The following is a 16,899-nucleotide window of genomic DNA, read 5'->3' on the forward strand; positions in this document are numbered from 1 at the left end:
AACTAGATTTTATCAATATTCTCCGTTTTCTGTTTTCCTTCATCATCATCATCATCATCGGTTAGCGTCCACTTTCCATGCTAGCTTGGGTTATATATATATATCATCACCATCATCATCATCAACATCACCATCATCATCATCATTAATGTATGTGTTTCATGCATGCATGGGTGGGACAGTTTTACAAGAGCTGACCAGGCCAAAGCCTGCACCAGACTTCTGTGATTATTTTGGCAGGATTTTTACAGCTGGATGCCCTTCAGTACATCAGCCACTTTACAGTGTGGACTGGATGCTTTTAAGTGGTACCTGCATTGACAGGGTCACCAAGTACTTGCAAAACAAAAACTTTTAAGAGGGGAGGAGGCATTGGAGGAGGTGATGAGGAAAAGGTTATAGGGAGACAGATACTGGTGTGTTGCCGAAGAAGAAGTACATGGTTACCTGGCCGGAGAGAGAAAGATCAGCAATAAAGACAGGAACAGGTGTGCTACCACAAAGAAAATACATGGCTGCCCAACCTGAGGGAAGTGCAGGAGAAAGACAGAGAGAGAGAGAGAGAGTGGGAGAATGCAGGATGGAGGTGGTGGCATTATGCTGGGCATACTCACAAGGGATAGGGATCAGAATATAAATGAAATGGTTGAGTAAAGGAAGAGAGAGATATAGATAGTGGCAAGTGCCGGGGCATATCCTTGAGGTTCAAATGCTATAATATAAGCGAGAGGATTTTGCGAAGAGAGTGCAATTAAAGAGTGCAAGTAAGTAGTGAAAGACCTGGGTATGCATAGTGATGGAGTAAATTTATACGTCTCGAAACAAACCGATAGAAATCTCTAAAAAATTCGTTATTACCGTATTGGTCCAATTTCGGGGTTAATTCACAAGAAATTTTCCCCTCTTCAGCAGTACATATGCGAGATATAAATGAAATACTTACTCATACCCACGGAAGAAGCAAGCACCAAGTCCCGAGCAGACCTAAGTACCCCAAATATATCCAAATAGAAAAATCTTCGGCGCACCTCGAGACACGTGTGATTCGAACTAGAAACTTTCACAGAGTGATAGAATCCGGAAGTGAACACTAATCTATTTATAATTGATATAGGATAAAAATTTTTTCATGAAAAGAATTTTATCCTAGTTCGAATCACACGTGTCTCGAGATGTGCCGAAGATTTTCTATTTTGGATATATTTGGGGTACTTAAGTCTGCTCGGGACTTGGTGCTTGCTTCTTCCGTGGGTATGAATAAGTATTTCATTTATAACTCGCGTATGTGCAGCTGAAGAGGGGAAAATTTCTTGTGAATTAACCCCGAAATTGGACCAATACGGTAATAACAAATTTTTTAGAGATTTCTATCGGTTTGTTTCGAGACACGTAAATTTAATGGTTATTGACAAGTTTTTTATTTCGGCGTATCTGGCATTAGAATTTTTCTTCTGCCCTTATCTTGTAAATTATGTATAAATTTTACCTTTAAAGGCATTTTTTGATATGCTGGCTATTGATAAATTTTTTTTCTTGAAAAAATTTTTATCCTATATCAATTATACACACACACATATATATATATATATATACACATATAATCATACATACATACATACATACATACATACATACATATATACATACATACACATAGATGGTCAAGACAAGAAGACACACTGACACACAAGTGTAAGTATAATTATATATACAACAGGCTTCAATCTGTTTCCATGTATAAAATCCACTTTTCCCACCCTGTAGATATAGTGAAAGACACTTGAAAAAGTTGCTTTGGTGTGGAACTGAACTTGAAGCCACATGACTGGGAAGTAAACTTGGTGACAAACACATTGATATTTAAACTTTTTATTAAATATTTTGAATATAATTTTTTCATACGGTATCGCATTCACTCAACACTATCCAGTTTGTTGTAAATGTATATTACAAACATATTTGTAACCATTTGAAATATTTGCTGCTATCATTATTATTATTATTGTTGTTGTTATTTATTAGTATCTTTTATTTTTCTTTTCTTTTTTACTCTCTCTTGATGGTGCCATCTTTTGTTATATATTTCTAAATTGTCTCAAAGTATCTTAAAATATTTGTCTATAGAATTAGTCTTATATTAGAATATTTCTTATGTATTTAAGCTTTTTTGATTTCATATATTATATTTACGTACGTATGTTTGTAAATTCACACTATAAATATATATATATATATATGTATGCTTGTATATACATATATGTGTCAGTGTGTTTATCTATGTGTGTGTATATATATATATATATATATATATATATATATATGTGTGTATATATATATATATATATATATATATATATGTATGTATATATATAATGTATGTATGTGTGAAGTAATGTTTACCACCACAACAACTAGCTACTTTGCTTTATGTATGTATTTATGTATATATATACATGAATGTATACATGTGTTTGTATATATGTGTATATATATATATATGTATATATGTATATGTGTGTATGTCTGTATGTGTACACGCACACTTATATACACACTTCTTATATTTATTTGAAAACACATACAAATTATGTATGTATAAAATACTATCAAGTAATCTCGCTGGAATGGTGTGGGGGGCACCTGTACTCTGTACTTCATAAGTCTTGTATATTGGTGTTTCTAGACTCGATCGAATGGTCAACATTAACTTTCTACTCTTGTTTACCAAATCAATTAAATCCGCCAACTTGATAATAACCTACAACATGACTTATGATATCAGCTGATATTGTAAAGATACTTTGAGGAAGTTTAAGAATAAATACAACAGACTTTTTCTCCAACCATTTAACACCCCATCCTTGCTATTGACAAGCGAAAGAAAAGAGAAAGGAAATGCTTTAATACAATTAATATTTATAATAATAATAATAATAATATTAATAATAATAATAACAATAATGATAATAATATCAATAATAATAATAATAATAATAATAATAATAATAATAATAATAATAATAATAATAATTGTTTTTTCTTTATTGGCTACAAGATTGTTGTATATACATACAAAACAATTTACATGAAATGGACCCCTACACACACACACACACACGCGCATCAAATAAATGCAAGAAGAAAAATTTCTGCTACAGGGAATCTAATCCAATAACTTAATTTTGTATAAACTGTTCCCTGCCTTTAGCAAAAAAATGAAAAAATATATGTTTGGGTGTGTGTGTGTGTGTGTTTATATATCTAACTATCTGCCCACACAGACACACACACATTACTTAAACCAATTTGATTTGGTTCTACGTGACTTAAAGTTTCACAGGCCTCTAATACAACAAGCTTATTTCATTTGAGCTTAGATCACAGAATGGAGAAATACAAAGAGCCCAGAAAATAGGTTGCTATTGGTCAAGGTGGGTCACATGGTCTTTTCAGAGTAGGATATCTGTTATCCAACAACTGCAGTTGCTTTAAGTAAAGGGGAATTTCTTTGACCGTGAGGCTGGACAGGAAGCTGGTAGTGCCTAAATGTGTATATATATATAGGGAGAATTCACAAAGAAACAAAAACGAAGACATGTGGTGTAGTCAACAAATAGATGTATTAGTAAAGCACTCGGGAAGTGAAAAAGTCTTTAACATTTCGAGCCTACACTCTTCCCCAGAATGGAACAAAGAAAGAAACAAGGAGAGAAAATATAGAATGCGTAGTGGCTAGTGATCTATCAGAGTGAATATACTTAAGACTTAGTTGTGATCTGAACATAACCGCTTCTGACACAGAGGATTCAGAGCCCTTTTGGGCATTTTATTTTCCTTGCTGGAAGGGTTCCTAACCCCTGGGAAAAGGGGAGGTTAGATGATGGGGTGGTGTTTTCAAAAGGGCTGGCATGTGCAACCTGATCACCTCTGCCAATCAAACTCCCAAAACATGCGCTCCTGTTGTGACACTGATTCTGCAGAACTGGTTTGGGTGTGAGTTCTTGACTTGTACTTTATTGTAACTATACCAGGAGATGGAAAGGCAGCATCAACCTCTTCAAGATTTGAACTCAGAAAGTGAAGTGTAATGAAAAAATGTCTCTAAGCATTTTGGTAGATGCTCAAGCAGTTCGGTCATTCCTCTAATGTTATTATAAGAATTTTTATTTGAAGCTAACCAAAGTAATAAATGGAACTCCAATATAAGGTTTTTGCTGAAGAGGAATACATTCTGAAAAGAATACTCATTTGCATATTTAATGACATTATTAAATACAGCCAAGAATTATTGTTTATCTGTTTGTATCTACCAGTTTTTATTTCTTTAAAAAATACTTTAGAACAAAAGGAGTGGCTGTGTGGTAAGTAGCTTGCTTACGAACTACATGGTTCCGGGTTCATTCCCACTGCGTGGCACTTTGGGCAAGTGTCTTCTACTATAGCCTCGGGCTGACCAAAGCCTTGTGAGTGGATTTGGTAGATGGAAACTGAAAGAAACCTGTCATATATATATATATATGTGTGTCTGCGCTTGTCCCCCCACCATCGCTTAACAACCAATGGTTGTGTGTTTACATCCCTGTAACTTAGCAGTTTGGCAAAAGAAACCGATAGAATAAGTACTAGGCTTACAAAGAATAACTCCTGGGTTCGATTTGCTCGATGAAAGGCAGTGCTCCAGCATGGCCACAGTCAAATGACTGAAACATGTAAAGGAGCAAAATAGTAAAGAAAAAGGAACATTTTTACTCATTCTTCTCCCTTACACAAAGGTAATGAACATGATATGGATATTTAAGAAGAAAAGCATCTTAACAGCCATCATAATAAGTCTTCATTTACAGGAGACAATGTCACCATCACATACTTATTTCAGACCGTGGGTAGAAACTGCAGATGGAGTCATGCGTCTTTTTACAGAAACACATAGTTTTTGAACCTGGAAAAATTCAAATTCTCAATAAACTGAGCCCTGTCTTCTGCTTAGAAATAAATATCTTCCACTTTCAAATGCTGTGTTTTTAAATGAAATTTTATTTTATTAAATAAACTCCTTATTTCCTATGACTGCATAAATATAATGTAATTTTCCTTTAGAAATTGAATGCACTGAAGAGGCAAGTTATGATGAAACAAATGTCTGTTTGGAGATTTAGGAGTATTATCAAATACACACAAAGAACATTTTGTTTATTTATTGTTTGTAGTTATTAGTCTTTATTTCCCAATAGACAGATTAATTTGGAATAAAAGGAAAAAAAAAGGAATTTTCCCCCACATTTCACTCCTACAAAATGTAACAATACAGCTATACTTTTATCCTTTTATATGTTTCCGCCTTGAGGCTGTGGCCATACTAATAATACATGAGTATTGCAAAGTGCGGATTGGAAGGGAGAAGTGATGTGAGGAGTAACGAAAAGAAAAGCAATCGAATGGGAAAAATACAATGAAATAATGAACAAAAGAACAACAAATTCTCTTCCTGCAAAACATTAAAATGATAAATAAAACTAATAAAATATAATTTTGTATTTTTGTTTTTGCTCTTTTTAGTTTGTCTTTTTACAGATTTGCTGTTGATTGCCCTGGGCCAAACATGAATATAAACAGAGCTTAAAATGGTTTCAAATTCTAGCATAGGGTGAGCAATTTCAAAGAAGTGGGTAAGATGATTATATCAACCCCAGTGTGCAACTGGTACTTATTTTATTGATCCCAAAAGGATGAAAGGTAAAGTAGGTCTCAGTGGAATTTGAATACAAAATTCAAAGTTAGGCGAAATGCTGCAAAGCATGTTTCCTCCCAAATGCCAATGATTCTTCCAGTAATTAAAGAAATCTTATAATACTTGGCCTTCTATCTATAGCTGTGTTTACCAAAGGTTGTGTTATTCAATATCTTTTCTTTTTAAGAGATAGACTGTGATTTAACCCTTTCATTACCAACCAGCTGAAACCGGCTCTGACTCTGAGTATAAATGTCTTGTTTTCATAAGTTTTGAATTAAAATCTTCCATGAAACCTTAGCCACAATTTATGTTCCTAACGCTAGCTGAATGATAACTAAGTTATTTTACTAAATTCTTTGTTATATTTAAAGTAATTGAAAGAAACGCAAAGCATCTCAACAGAAATATGGTAACAAAAGGGTTAAAGAAACATTAATGTGGCTGTTGTTTCTAGCAGATAAAAGGATCTCCTCTGAAGGCTTCTTTACTGGCTCATTTTGGTAGAATTTCAGTAAAAGCCAATATTTTACTGCATTTAGATTTTATTCTTATGCACTCAACTCAGACTTTAACAGACTTGGTAAAATATGTACCAGTAACCTACTGGGATTTGTTTGAACCAACTCTCACCTGTGTCTCTTCTCAAATTAGCCTTTTGCTTAATCAGCAATGTGGCGCTGCAGCAGAGGTGAAGAAAATGTCTTTAGGTTTGGTGAGTAATGGCGGTGTATGCCAATTTATTCCTTCCAGCATTCTATTTAATTGGCTGCTTTCTTGAGATCTGCCTCATTATATTTAGGTCTTCGATATACAGGAAGGAGAAATTATCACTTTTTTGTTTATTGAGCCAGAATATGGTGAGACTTTGAAAGAAGAAAAGAGAGAGAGAGAGGGGAGAAAATATACATCTATCTCTCTCTCTCTCCCTCTGACTGTCTCTCTCTGTCTCTCCCCCTCTCTCCAAGTACCTAAATGGAAATATATTTAATATACGCTCTACCTAGAACAATGCGTTCTGCAAACACTGTCAGCACCACGAATTTGATAAACACTGTATCTTTCATGTATAATTTCAAACACACACACACACATACACGAATACAAAACACACACCCACACAAAACACACATACACGAATACAAAACACATACATGAACACAAAACACACACACACACGAGCACAAACACACACATGCACATACCGCCCACATACACCCACCCACACACAGAGACAGAATGTAAAGAAATCCATTTGACAAAGAGTGTGGAATCTTCCCTTGTCTGACAATGTTAGGAAAATATAAAGCAAACAAAAAACAAACAAAAACAAACAAGAAAATCCATAATTGATGACTTTATGTAACGAATTTCCAGTAGCGTTCCAGTTCCAAGACATTGCAGAATTCTTTTGAAATATTAATGTTAGAAGGGAATGTTTCACTGGGGTTCCTTTACGCAAAGTGCACATGTTCTGAAAAGAATTACTCAGTTTCACCAAAATGTAAATAATCATCATCATCATCATCGTTTAACATCCGTTCTCCATGCTAGCATGGGTTGGACGGTTCGACCGGGGCCTGGGAAGCCAGGAGATTGCACCAGACTCCAGTCTGATCTGGCAGTATTTCTACAGCTGGATGCCCTTCCTAATGCCGACCACTCCATGAGTGTAGTGGGTGCTTTTTACGTGCCACCGGCAAGGAAGCCAGTCGAGGCGGCACTGGCATCGGCCACTATTCGGATGGTACTTTGTGGGAGGAGGAGGAGGTGGGGGCTGCAAAATGCCCAACTGCGGACACTGGAGCAGGAATGAAGTTTGCTTAACCCTTCAGAGCTCAGATTACTCTGTTAAATGGTTTGCTTGTTTATTCACATCGTTTTGTATGAATAATGCATTATTTTATTTCTTTGAGGTTTCAGAGATGCGGTTGTTTATTTTTAGAATGTTAATGTGGGGTAGGTGTGAGAGACCTGATCTGGCCGCTTTCAATGTAAATGTTTTCAACCAGATACAGTTGGTCTAAATGCTAAAAGGTTAAGTGATCCAAAAAGTATTTTTAAAAAACAAGGTCGATTTTTTTCAGTCTTAATATCAAAGCTAATGCAGGTTTAATAATAACCACAATCATCATCCTCATCATTATGATCATCATTTAACGTCCGCTTTCCCTGCTGGCATGGGTTGGTTGATTTGACTGAGGACTGGCAAGCCAGGTGGCTGCACCAGGCTCCAATCTGATCTGGCAATGCTACTACAGCTGGATGCCCTTCCTAATGCCAACCACTCCAAGAGTGTAGAGGGTGCTTTTTATGCATCACCAGCATGGGAGCCAGTCAGGTGGCACTGGCAACAACATTATTATTATTATTATTAATATTATTATTATTATTAATATTATTATTATTAATATTATTATTATTATTATTATTATTAATATTATTATTACTATTATTAATATTATTATTATTATTAATATTATTATTATTATTACTTTTTTTTTCTTCTTTCAAATTTGCTTCCATTTCTTGCCGAGTGTCTCCCGACTCCTAGGGCAAAGAAACTCATAGTATACATTGGTAGGCCATTAAACCAAACTCAATAGTTCGTTCATTTTTTTTTTTTTTTTTAAGTTATATTAAAATACATGAGCAGCAACAGTTCTCACATCGACAATGCTTTTCTCAATACGTGTGATGTACCAGTTAAGACAATCTTTTGCACTTCTTGCAGGGATGGTAAGCCAGGGATCATTCTCATATGATTTTCGGTTCCCTTCTTGATCATTCCTAGTGCTCCTATGATCACTGGTATTGTAACCGCCTTGAGATGCCACATTTTCTCAGTTTCAATGAGTAGGTTTTTATATTTTCTGAGCTTGTCAAACTCTTTCGCTGAGATATTATGATCACAGGGGATGCTCATGTCGATCAATAAGCAAACTTTATTGTTTTGGTCTTTCACAACAATATCTGGTTTATTGGCCTTGATGGTTCGGTCTGTATGTACTGGAAAGTCCCACAGAATGGTTACATTTTCTCCTTCAGTTACAGCTTCAGGGTGGTGATTATACCACTTGTCGGCAGTTTTGATATTGTAATGCTGACTTATTAGCCAGTGTAGATATTGGCCAACTCTGTCATGTCTTAATTTATACTCCACTGGTGCTAAGACTTTACATCCAGAGATTAGGTGGTCCACTGTTTCAATCATGTCGTTGCAGAATCGGCATTTTGGGTCTGCTCCATTTTTCATCACATTGGCCTGGTAGTTCCGGGTTAATAGGCTTTGATCTTGAGCAGCCAGGATGAAACCTTTGCTCTCTGCTTTTAGCCCTGAGCTTCGTAATAATATTATTATCATTATTATTATTATTAATATTATTATTATTATTATTATTATTATTATTGTTGTGTTGTTGTTGTTGTTGTTGCTATTATTATTATTATTATTATTATTATTATTATTATTATATTATTATTATTATTATTATTATATTTGTCCATCAATCAAATCAAATTAATCTAATAATAATGGAAAAGTAATGTTTCAAATCAGTTCAAATATGTTTCTATGTTCGTTTTTCTTGCAATTAAGTTTTTCAGGAGGATGTGCAAAACATTTCCATTGCCCCATAAAAATATAGGTTATGTGCTTGCATCTCCTTCACTCCTTCTTCCAAGGCCTAAGACAGTGAAATATGTAAGTCCTCCTCCTTTTAAACAAAGTCCTCAGAGTTAAATCTTATTTCTGCTGTCCATACTACTTCTAGTATTCAATACTGGACGCTTGGTTGCTCATGGAGCGGAGAAATGGAGCTGTGTTTCACTGGCTGTGAAAATAACAGATGCAAACTTGCAAACGTTCAACAGAAATATTTATGACCAGACATAAAGATATTTGGTGATTGCTATTTACAATAAACATCATTAATAACTGCTGAATGAGAAATAAAAGGGGAAAATAAACCACATTGCTGACACAAAGTTACTTATGAGATATTGCGTGAATGTTCAGAATGGGTTTGTCCAAGAACCTAGAGTTGTCTACATAAGTGTCCAGAGCTATCTGTCAAGCAAGAATGGAGGTGTGAGCCAGTAAACTGCCTTCAACTCTCTGCGATTAATAGAGTGCCAAAATAGTTTTTATGGGGGACGAGAAGAGCATTGGAGAAAAACCTTATGACACCACAGTCTCATGCTGATTGGTTGATTAATAGATCGATCACATGAAATTATGGTGGTTCACCTGTGGTGTATGACTGAGAATCTAGTGGTTAGGTTTCAAATCACAACTACAATAGCATTTCCAAGTTTGGTATATCAGTATATTTCTAGTAAATATTAGCAGACAAAACATAATTGGAATCAAAGATATAGAATGATTAGAGTTTGATGTTGTTACAGGGATGACTGTGCGGTTAAGAAGTTTACACTGCAAATACAAGGTTTCAGTTTCAGTTCCATCTCACAGCACATTAGATAAGTGTCTGTCTTCCACTATAGCTCAAGACTGAATAATGCCTTATGAGAGGAATTGGTAGATGGAAACTGTATGGAAGCCTATTGCATATGTGTACACACACACACAAATACACCTAACCCTTATCTTCATAGTTATCATTGCTTTAAAGCCCACCTTTATAGGCTTGTATTGGATTAGACAACGTTTGTTGATGCAGATTTTCTAGGGTTAAATGCCATTCCTGTTTCCAAGCAAGATAATATTTCTTCATGGCCAGAAATTTTTAGGTTAGATTACAAATAATAAAAAAAAGGGCCATTTCTATGACTGTGACACATGTTTGAAAGTGTTTCATGATGTCAAATCAAGGACAGACACACAGGTTATTTATTAACAATCTGACTCAGCTCCAAGGAAATTAAAGTTTCATAAGCTTGTAGAACGAACCCAGATTGTCAAGAATTTGGGGATCAAGCAACAGGAAATGAGACGGGTTCAAGATGGCTTCTAGATGTTAGGACTTGATTGGTCAACTCAAATCACGTGGTGTTATTGATTTGGAAGTGACATCAGTTTTTTGCAAATGCAGTGACACATGGCAGAGTGGAATGATGTTGTAGGTCAATGTTTCCTGGTGCTGACTAAAATTCGGTGGCGCTAGGTTAGACTGCTGACACCTCATTGCAAAGAAGCCTTTTTCATCAGATGACTTCATAGACTTCAAATGCAAATGACAAACCAACTGATTTAACATATTCATATCACCAAACGAGCTCAAATATTTACATTGATTCTGTTGCCATTTCTTTGGCCGAATGACTTTAGAAAAAATAGTCCATGTAGTGCTGAATCTACTAGGATTTAGAGGTTTTAGAGGGTGGAGGTGGGAGGAATAATTGAGAGTGGTGACCTAGTTACATACACTTCAAAGACAATGGGGGGAAATGTAGCCTTCAACCATTCAAAATTAAATCTGTTGGGAGTTGTAGCTGTATTCTAGACAAAGGTGATAAATTAATTAATATCATGACAACCTACCAGACTAAGAACTGGAACCTTATATCCAACTCTGTCTTCTACACCAAAGGGTAAGGCTTGGGCTGGCAAAAGAGGGGGGAATGCCAGATGGGGAAGGGGTGATAGTTGGAAGAAAGAAGGATAGGAAAAGCTAATAATATTTAAATTTGATTGTCATCTTAAAGGTAAAAAAACAAACTAAAGGAATAAGTATTAGAAATTAGGGGTGGAAGACAAGTACAGAGAATAAGGGAAGGGGCACATTGCAACTTGGCATAATGTCATTAATGTAATTAAATATACAGATGAAGTTGAGAAGTTACACTTGAAAATTTTAAGAAGGAGACACTTCAAACAATAAGAGAAATATTAAGATTTTTCATAAATGTAGTGTATAGAATATCCTGGATGAGTGTATAACGGAAATATTTATGATATGAATAGATATTCATAGTATGCAATTAAACTGATATTAAAACCATTCCCATTAAATTTGGGTGGATAAAGATAGAATATAGTAAGAAATGAGATCTATTGTACAGGATAAGTAAATTAGAGATATTAATTATATAAAGAAATACATTCGGATAAAAGATTTAAACAAATTTCGTCCTATAATCACAAAATGAATATTATGTATAATTAAAAAATATAATAAAATAAGATTACAGTATATGGTGAATTTTACAAAAAATATTGCTATGAATTTATAAGCTATAAAACCATACAAATATATAAAGGATATATTAAGGTATAAAATTATAAAAATAAAATGTAAGAATTTGTAAGACATAATGTGTAATTAAAAAATATGTAATAATATAAAATATAAAAACCATAAAAATATATTAAAATGTATATAAAGGCATAAAATATTAAAATATAGAATATAAAAATTTATAAAGCTTAAGAAAAATATTTTTAATTTTGTACAGAAAGTCTACTTGAATGTCCTCCCCCCCCCCCACACTAAAACCTCTAAATTCTAGTAGATTCAGCACTACATGGAGTATTTTTCTAAACACATTTGGCTACAGAAAAGGCAACAGAATGAATGTAAATATTTGAGCTCCGTTGGTGATATATGTTAAATCAGTTGGTTTGTCCTTTCTGCTGGGAGTCATTTGATGAAAAATGATTTCTTTGCGATGATGTGACATTTTCATTAACCAATTAAAGGAGTCACTTGAAACGGCAGTAATGAATTGACAGCTGTACATCTTAGTTACTCATATATATATATATATATACATATATATAATCGAAATAAGCAACAAGGATATCCAGAGGTAATACAATACGATCGTTTCATGTGACTCCATTTAATTGAACAATGAAAATATTACAGCAATTTTAAAACGTAAAGCAATCTTCAGCTGCATAAGAATATAGAATTTAGTTAAATTCAAAGGATTCATTTGTATATTTTTCTTATTATCCAAAATCACAAAGAGGATAAGTAGATAGACAAAGAGCATGTTTCATCAACAACATCATAGTTGTAACTGAGATTTTTCACAGGAAGACACTGCTTAGCATTGGTTTTACTTTGTTATTTAGATTTATTACTGGTGGGGGTGGGGTATAAATTTATAGACTAGTTTATCAAGTTTAATGGAAACTAGAATCTATCTTTTATGGATAGAGTAAAAAGTCAGTTTAATTGGCAGAGTCATAAATCAAGATCCCTTTGAAGTAGAAACCATTGGGGTTCAGTAAGAATACATTCCAGCCAAAATTTGCAGACTAAAGCTGATGGGGGAAGGGAGAGTAAAACTTATAATACTTAACTATTTGACAGCCATAAACCCAATGATAATTCGAAATACATAGGTACATTTTAGAGAGTTTTTTTTACAAGAAGTCAGAATATTTTCAGTATTTTACACAATAGAGGGATGGAGAATATAGAAATAATTCCATATTTATATATTTCTATACTAACTTAACATATATTTATAGTTAATAATTAAATAGTAATTTTTGGTTAAATTAAAGGAATATGTTAAAAATTTCATATATTTTCTATATGCTAATAATCTTAGAATATATTTCTTGTATTATAAAATAGAGAGTGAAATATATCAGTATGGTTCTGTATAGGTTGAGTGTGAACTCTATAGAAAGGTATTATCAATAAAATGATATAGCGGGTAAATAAGTAAGAAAAATGGTTTAAAATTAAAATGAGTATAATGAAAAATAAATATAAATTCCTGTAGAATATTATAGACAAGGGGTAGAACAGATTTGTGTTCTAAAAACTTATTATGAGATATAACTAGCTTATTTGTATTAATAGGTGCGGTAAGTTGCTAGAAGAAATTTTCTTATAATTCTATAATTTTTAGACTAAAATTTATATTTACTTATCATGAGAATATCTATAAATGACTGGTGTTTAACGTCGGGTAAAGCGATGATCAAGTTATTGGACAAAAATTATATTATTAACAAAACTTTTATAAAATTTTGGGTTCTATTATAGATTTAAGAAAAAGTTATTATTATTCCTTATATGATAATTTATAATTATTAATTGGTACTTAAAGACTGTTATTTACTTATTTATTTATAAATAAGTAAAGACCATTTTATAAGTACCAATTCATAAAGCTTTCTAATACATACAAAGATCATGAGGGTAGAGTTGTTTTAGAGAAATAGAAACCAAGTAACTTAGATATTATTATCTATTCTTTATCAGGTTTTGAATATTAATTGAGGGGATTTAGAAGATCTTTTAAGAGGAGATTCTCAGTAAATAAGGCATTGACTTACATACCAAAATCTTTAAAATACAATGGAAGGGAGGTAACCAAAATGTAAGTTACTAAAATAGAAATATTTTAATTTAGTATTAAGAGTGATGTGTAGTTATATGGGGTATAATAATTTAAGCTTATTAGAGGTAATACTTATAATATTGAAAAAGGATTAGGTGGAGTAGAATTCTTGCAGGAATAGATATGGAAATTACCAAATCTTTAAAACCTATTGTGGATTAAGTATACAACTTAATAACTTCATTAGATATATAGAATTTATTATATATAGAGATATATAGAGTTTATATCATCATCATCATCATCATCATCGTCGTTTAACGTCCGCTTTCCATGCTAGCATGGGTTGGATGGTTTGACTGTGGGCTGGCGAACCAGATGGCTGCACTAGGCTCCGGTCTTAATCTGGCAGAGTTTCTACAGCTGGATTCCCTTCCAAATGCCAATCACTCCGAGAGTGTAGTGGGTGCTTTTACGTGCCTCTGGCATGGGGGCCAGTGAGGCGGTACTGGCAATGACCTCGCTCGAATTTTTTTCTACATGCCAATCACACAGGTGCCAGTAATGCAATGCTGGTAACGATCACGCTCAAATGGTGCCTCCTACACGCCACTGGCACGGAAGCCAGTTAGCCGCTCTGGCAACAATCATGCTCGTTTGGTGCTCGTGCCCATCATCGAATTTCACTTTGATTTTGATTTTGATTTCATTTGCCTCAACAGGTCTTTGCAAGCAGAGTTTAGTGTCCAAAGAAGGAAAAGGTACGCACAAGTGGGCTGGTTACACCTCTGGCAGAGGCCACGAGGTTATGGTCTCATTTGGCTTGCCAGGTCTTCTCAAACACAGCATATTTCCAAAGGTCTCGATATATATATATATATATATATATAATATATATATATATATATATATATAATATATATATATATATACATACATACATACATATATATATATATATATATATATATATACATACATACATATATATATATATGCCAGTGGCATGTAAAAAGCACCCACTACACTCTCGGAGTAGTTGGCATCAAGAAGGGCATCCAGGTGTCCTCAGTACAAACCGTGCAACCCATGCCAGCATGGAAAGCGAAAAAGCTAATGTCAAACAATGATGGTGGTGATGATGATGATGATATATATATATATATGTAATGGCAAGTATATATATATATATATATATTATATATATATATATATATATATATATATATATATATATATATATTATTTTCTTTTACTTTTTTCTGTCATTTGACTGTCGCCATGCTAGAGAAGCACCTTTAGCCAAACAAATCAACCCCAAGACTTATTCTTGGTAATCCGAGTACTTATTTTATCAGTCTGTTTTGCTGAACTGCCATGTAACAGGGACATAAACTCACTGACATCAGTTGTCAAGCAACGATAAGAGGACAAACGCAGACACAAACATATACTTACATATATATATACAATGGGCTTCTTTCAGTTTCCATCTATCAAATCCCCTCACAAGGCTATGGTAGAAGACACTTCCCCAAGGTTCCATGCAGTGGGACCAAACCTGGAACCATGTGGTTGGGAAGCAAGCTTCTTACCACACAGTAACTCCTGCGCCTATATAAATATATTGTTGAAAAAAGATTAGAGATGTATAGAAATCGAATTTTTAGATATAAAAGATGGACGTGGAAATAACACAGAAGTAAGTCTAAGACATTTCAATTTAAGAGGGAATTCAATAAAAATGATTAAAAATCCTAATCGAAAGAATTACCAGTTTCAATGTATCTCATCAAATATCAGCAAAATTTTATAAAAATTTGAAGTCTGTCTTCAGTCTGGGGGGTCAAGATATGTCTGGAGGTTTTTCTTTGAAGTCTTCTTTGAATATAGTTTGGTATAGATTTCAAAGTGTTAGAGAGTGAGAGAAGGAGTGTCTATTGTCTAAAAGAAATCTTTGTGTGTTCCTGTCAAGGGAGTGGCTAAAAAGCATTTATTGAATGGGTTTTATGTCTACCTGTGTGTATATATATATGTGTGTGTGTGTGTGTGTGTGTGTGTGTGTGTACTGCTTTGAATGTCCTTTCAATATATTTGGAAAGTGACCAGCTGTGAGTTGACAGGTGTGTATATTGTGAAGAACATTTTGCTGAAGAAAGAATTAAGAGACTTTTGGGGTTAGATGAATTCTTTTGAGTGTCCCCACCTGCGTGTATCTGTGTATGTTCATGTGTGTGTATGAGTGCATGTATAGGTGTGCTACTGCGTATGTGTGAGTGTATGTATGGGTGTATGTAAACAGTGGGTTGTCTGGAAAGATCATGCCGATATTTAAAGGAAAGAAAAAGATCAATAAATACTTGCCATTACATTTTTAATCAACCAAATATGAACCATTTTGTTGCACAATGCGTCTCTATCTTTCCTTTAACTTGAAAATACCCTCTTCCCAGAATTGAGGTGGTTTCATGGCAATGAATTCATCAAGGTATCTTTTTACGTCATCCAAGGAATTGAAATTTTTACCATTAAGACTATTCTGCAGAGACCTGACTAAGTGGAAATCCGAAGGAGCAATATCTGGAGAATATGGAGGGTGGAGTAACACATCCCAGCCGAGCTGCAGCAAGTTTTGTCTGGTTCCCAAAGCATCAAGTGCTGAAAAGGAACTTTCTTATCTTCCATTTTAAAGGGTTACAGAATTAACACAGGTTATAGGAACATAAACCTTCTTCCACGAAAAGATAGCTTCAACTGTGTTCTAAATGGAGGTGGAGTCAAATCCTATTTTATGGACTCAACCATGTTCTAAAATAAGTCAAAATGTAAGCTACCAAAAATCAGCACGAACTTTCTGGACAACCCAATATATATACACACACATATGTATATTCTTTTCTCCT

General features: G+C 34.0%; 1 long non-coding RNA gene across 2 annotated transcripts; it reads left to right on the forward strand.

Moving 5' to 3' along the window:
- Positions 1–2,484: 2,484 nt before the first annotated feature.
- On the forward strand, positions 2,485–16,430 carry LOC118763470. Of its 2 annotated transcripts, none has more exons than XR_004999228.1 (2): positions 2,485–2,531; positions 16,299–16,430. It is a non-coding gene; the product is annotated as an uncharacterized LOC118763470 (long non-coding RNA). The 2 variants fall into 2 exon arrangements; XR_004999229.1 differs by lacking the exon at positions 2,485–2,531 and adding an exon at positions 15,147–15,162.
- The last annotated feature ends 469 nt before the right edge of the window (positions 16,431–16,899 follow it).

Source organism: Octopus sinensis, linkage group LG5 (genome assembly GCF_006345805.1).
Source record: "Octopus sinensis linkage group LG5, ASM634580v1, whole genome shotgun sequence".
Taxonomy (NCBI): Eukaryota; Metazoa; Mollusca; class Cephalopoda; order Octopoda; family Octopodidae; genus Octopus; species Octopus sinensis.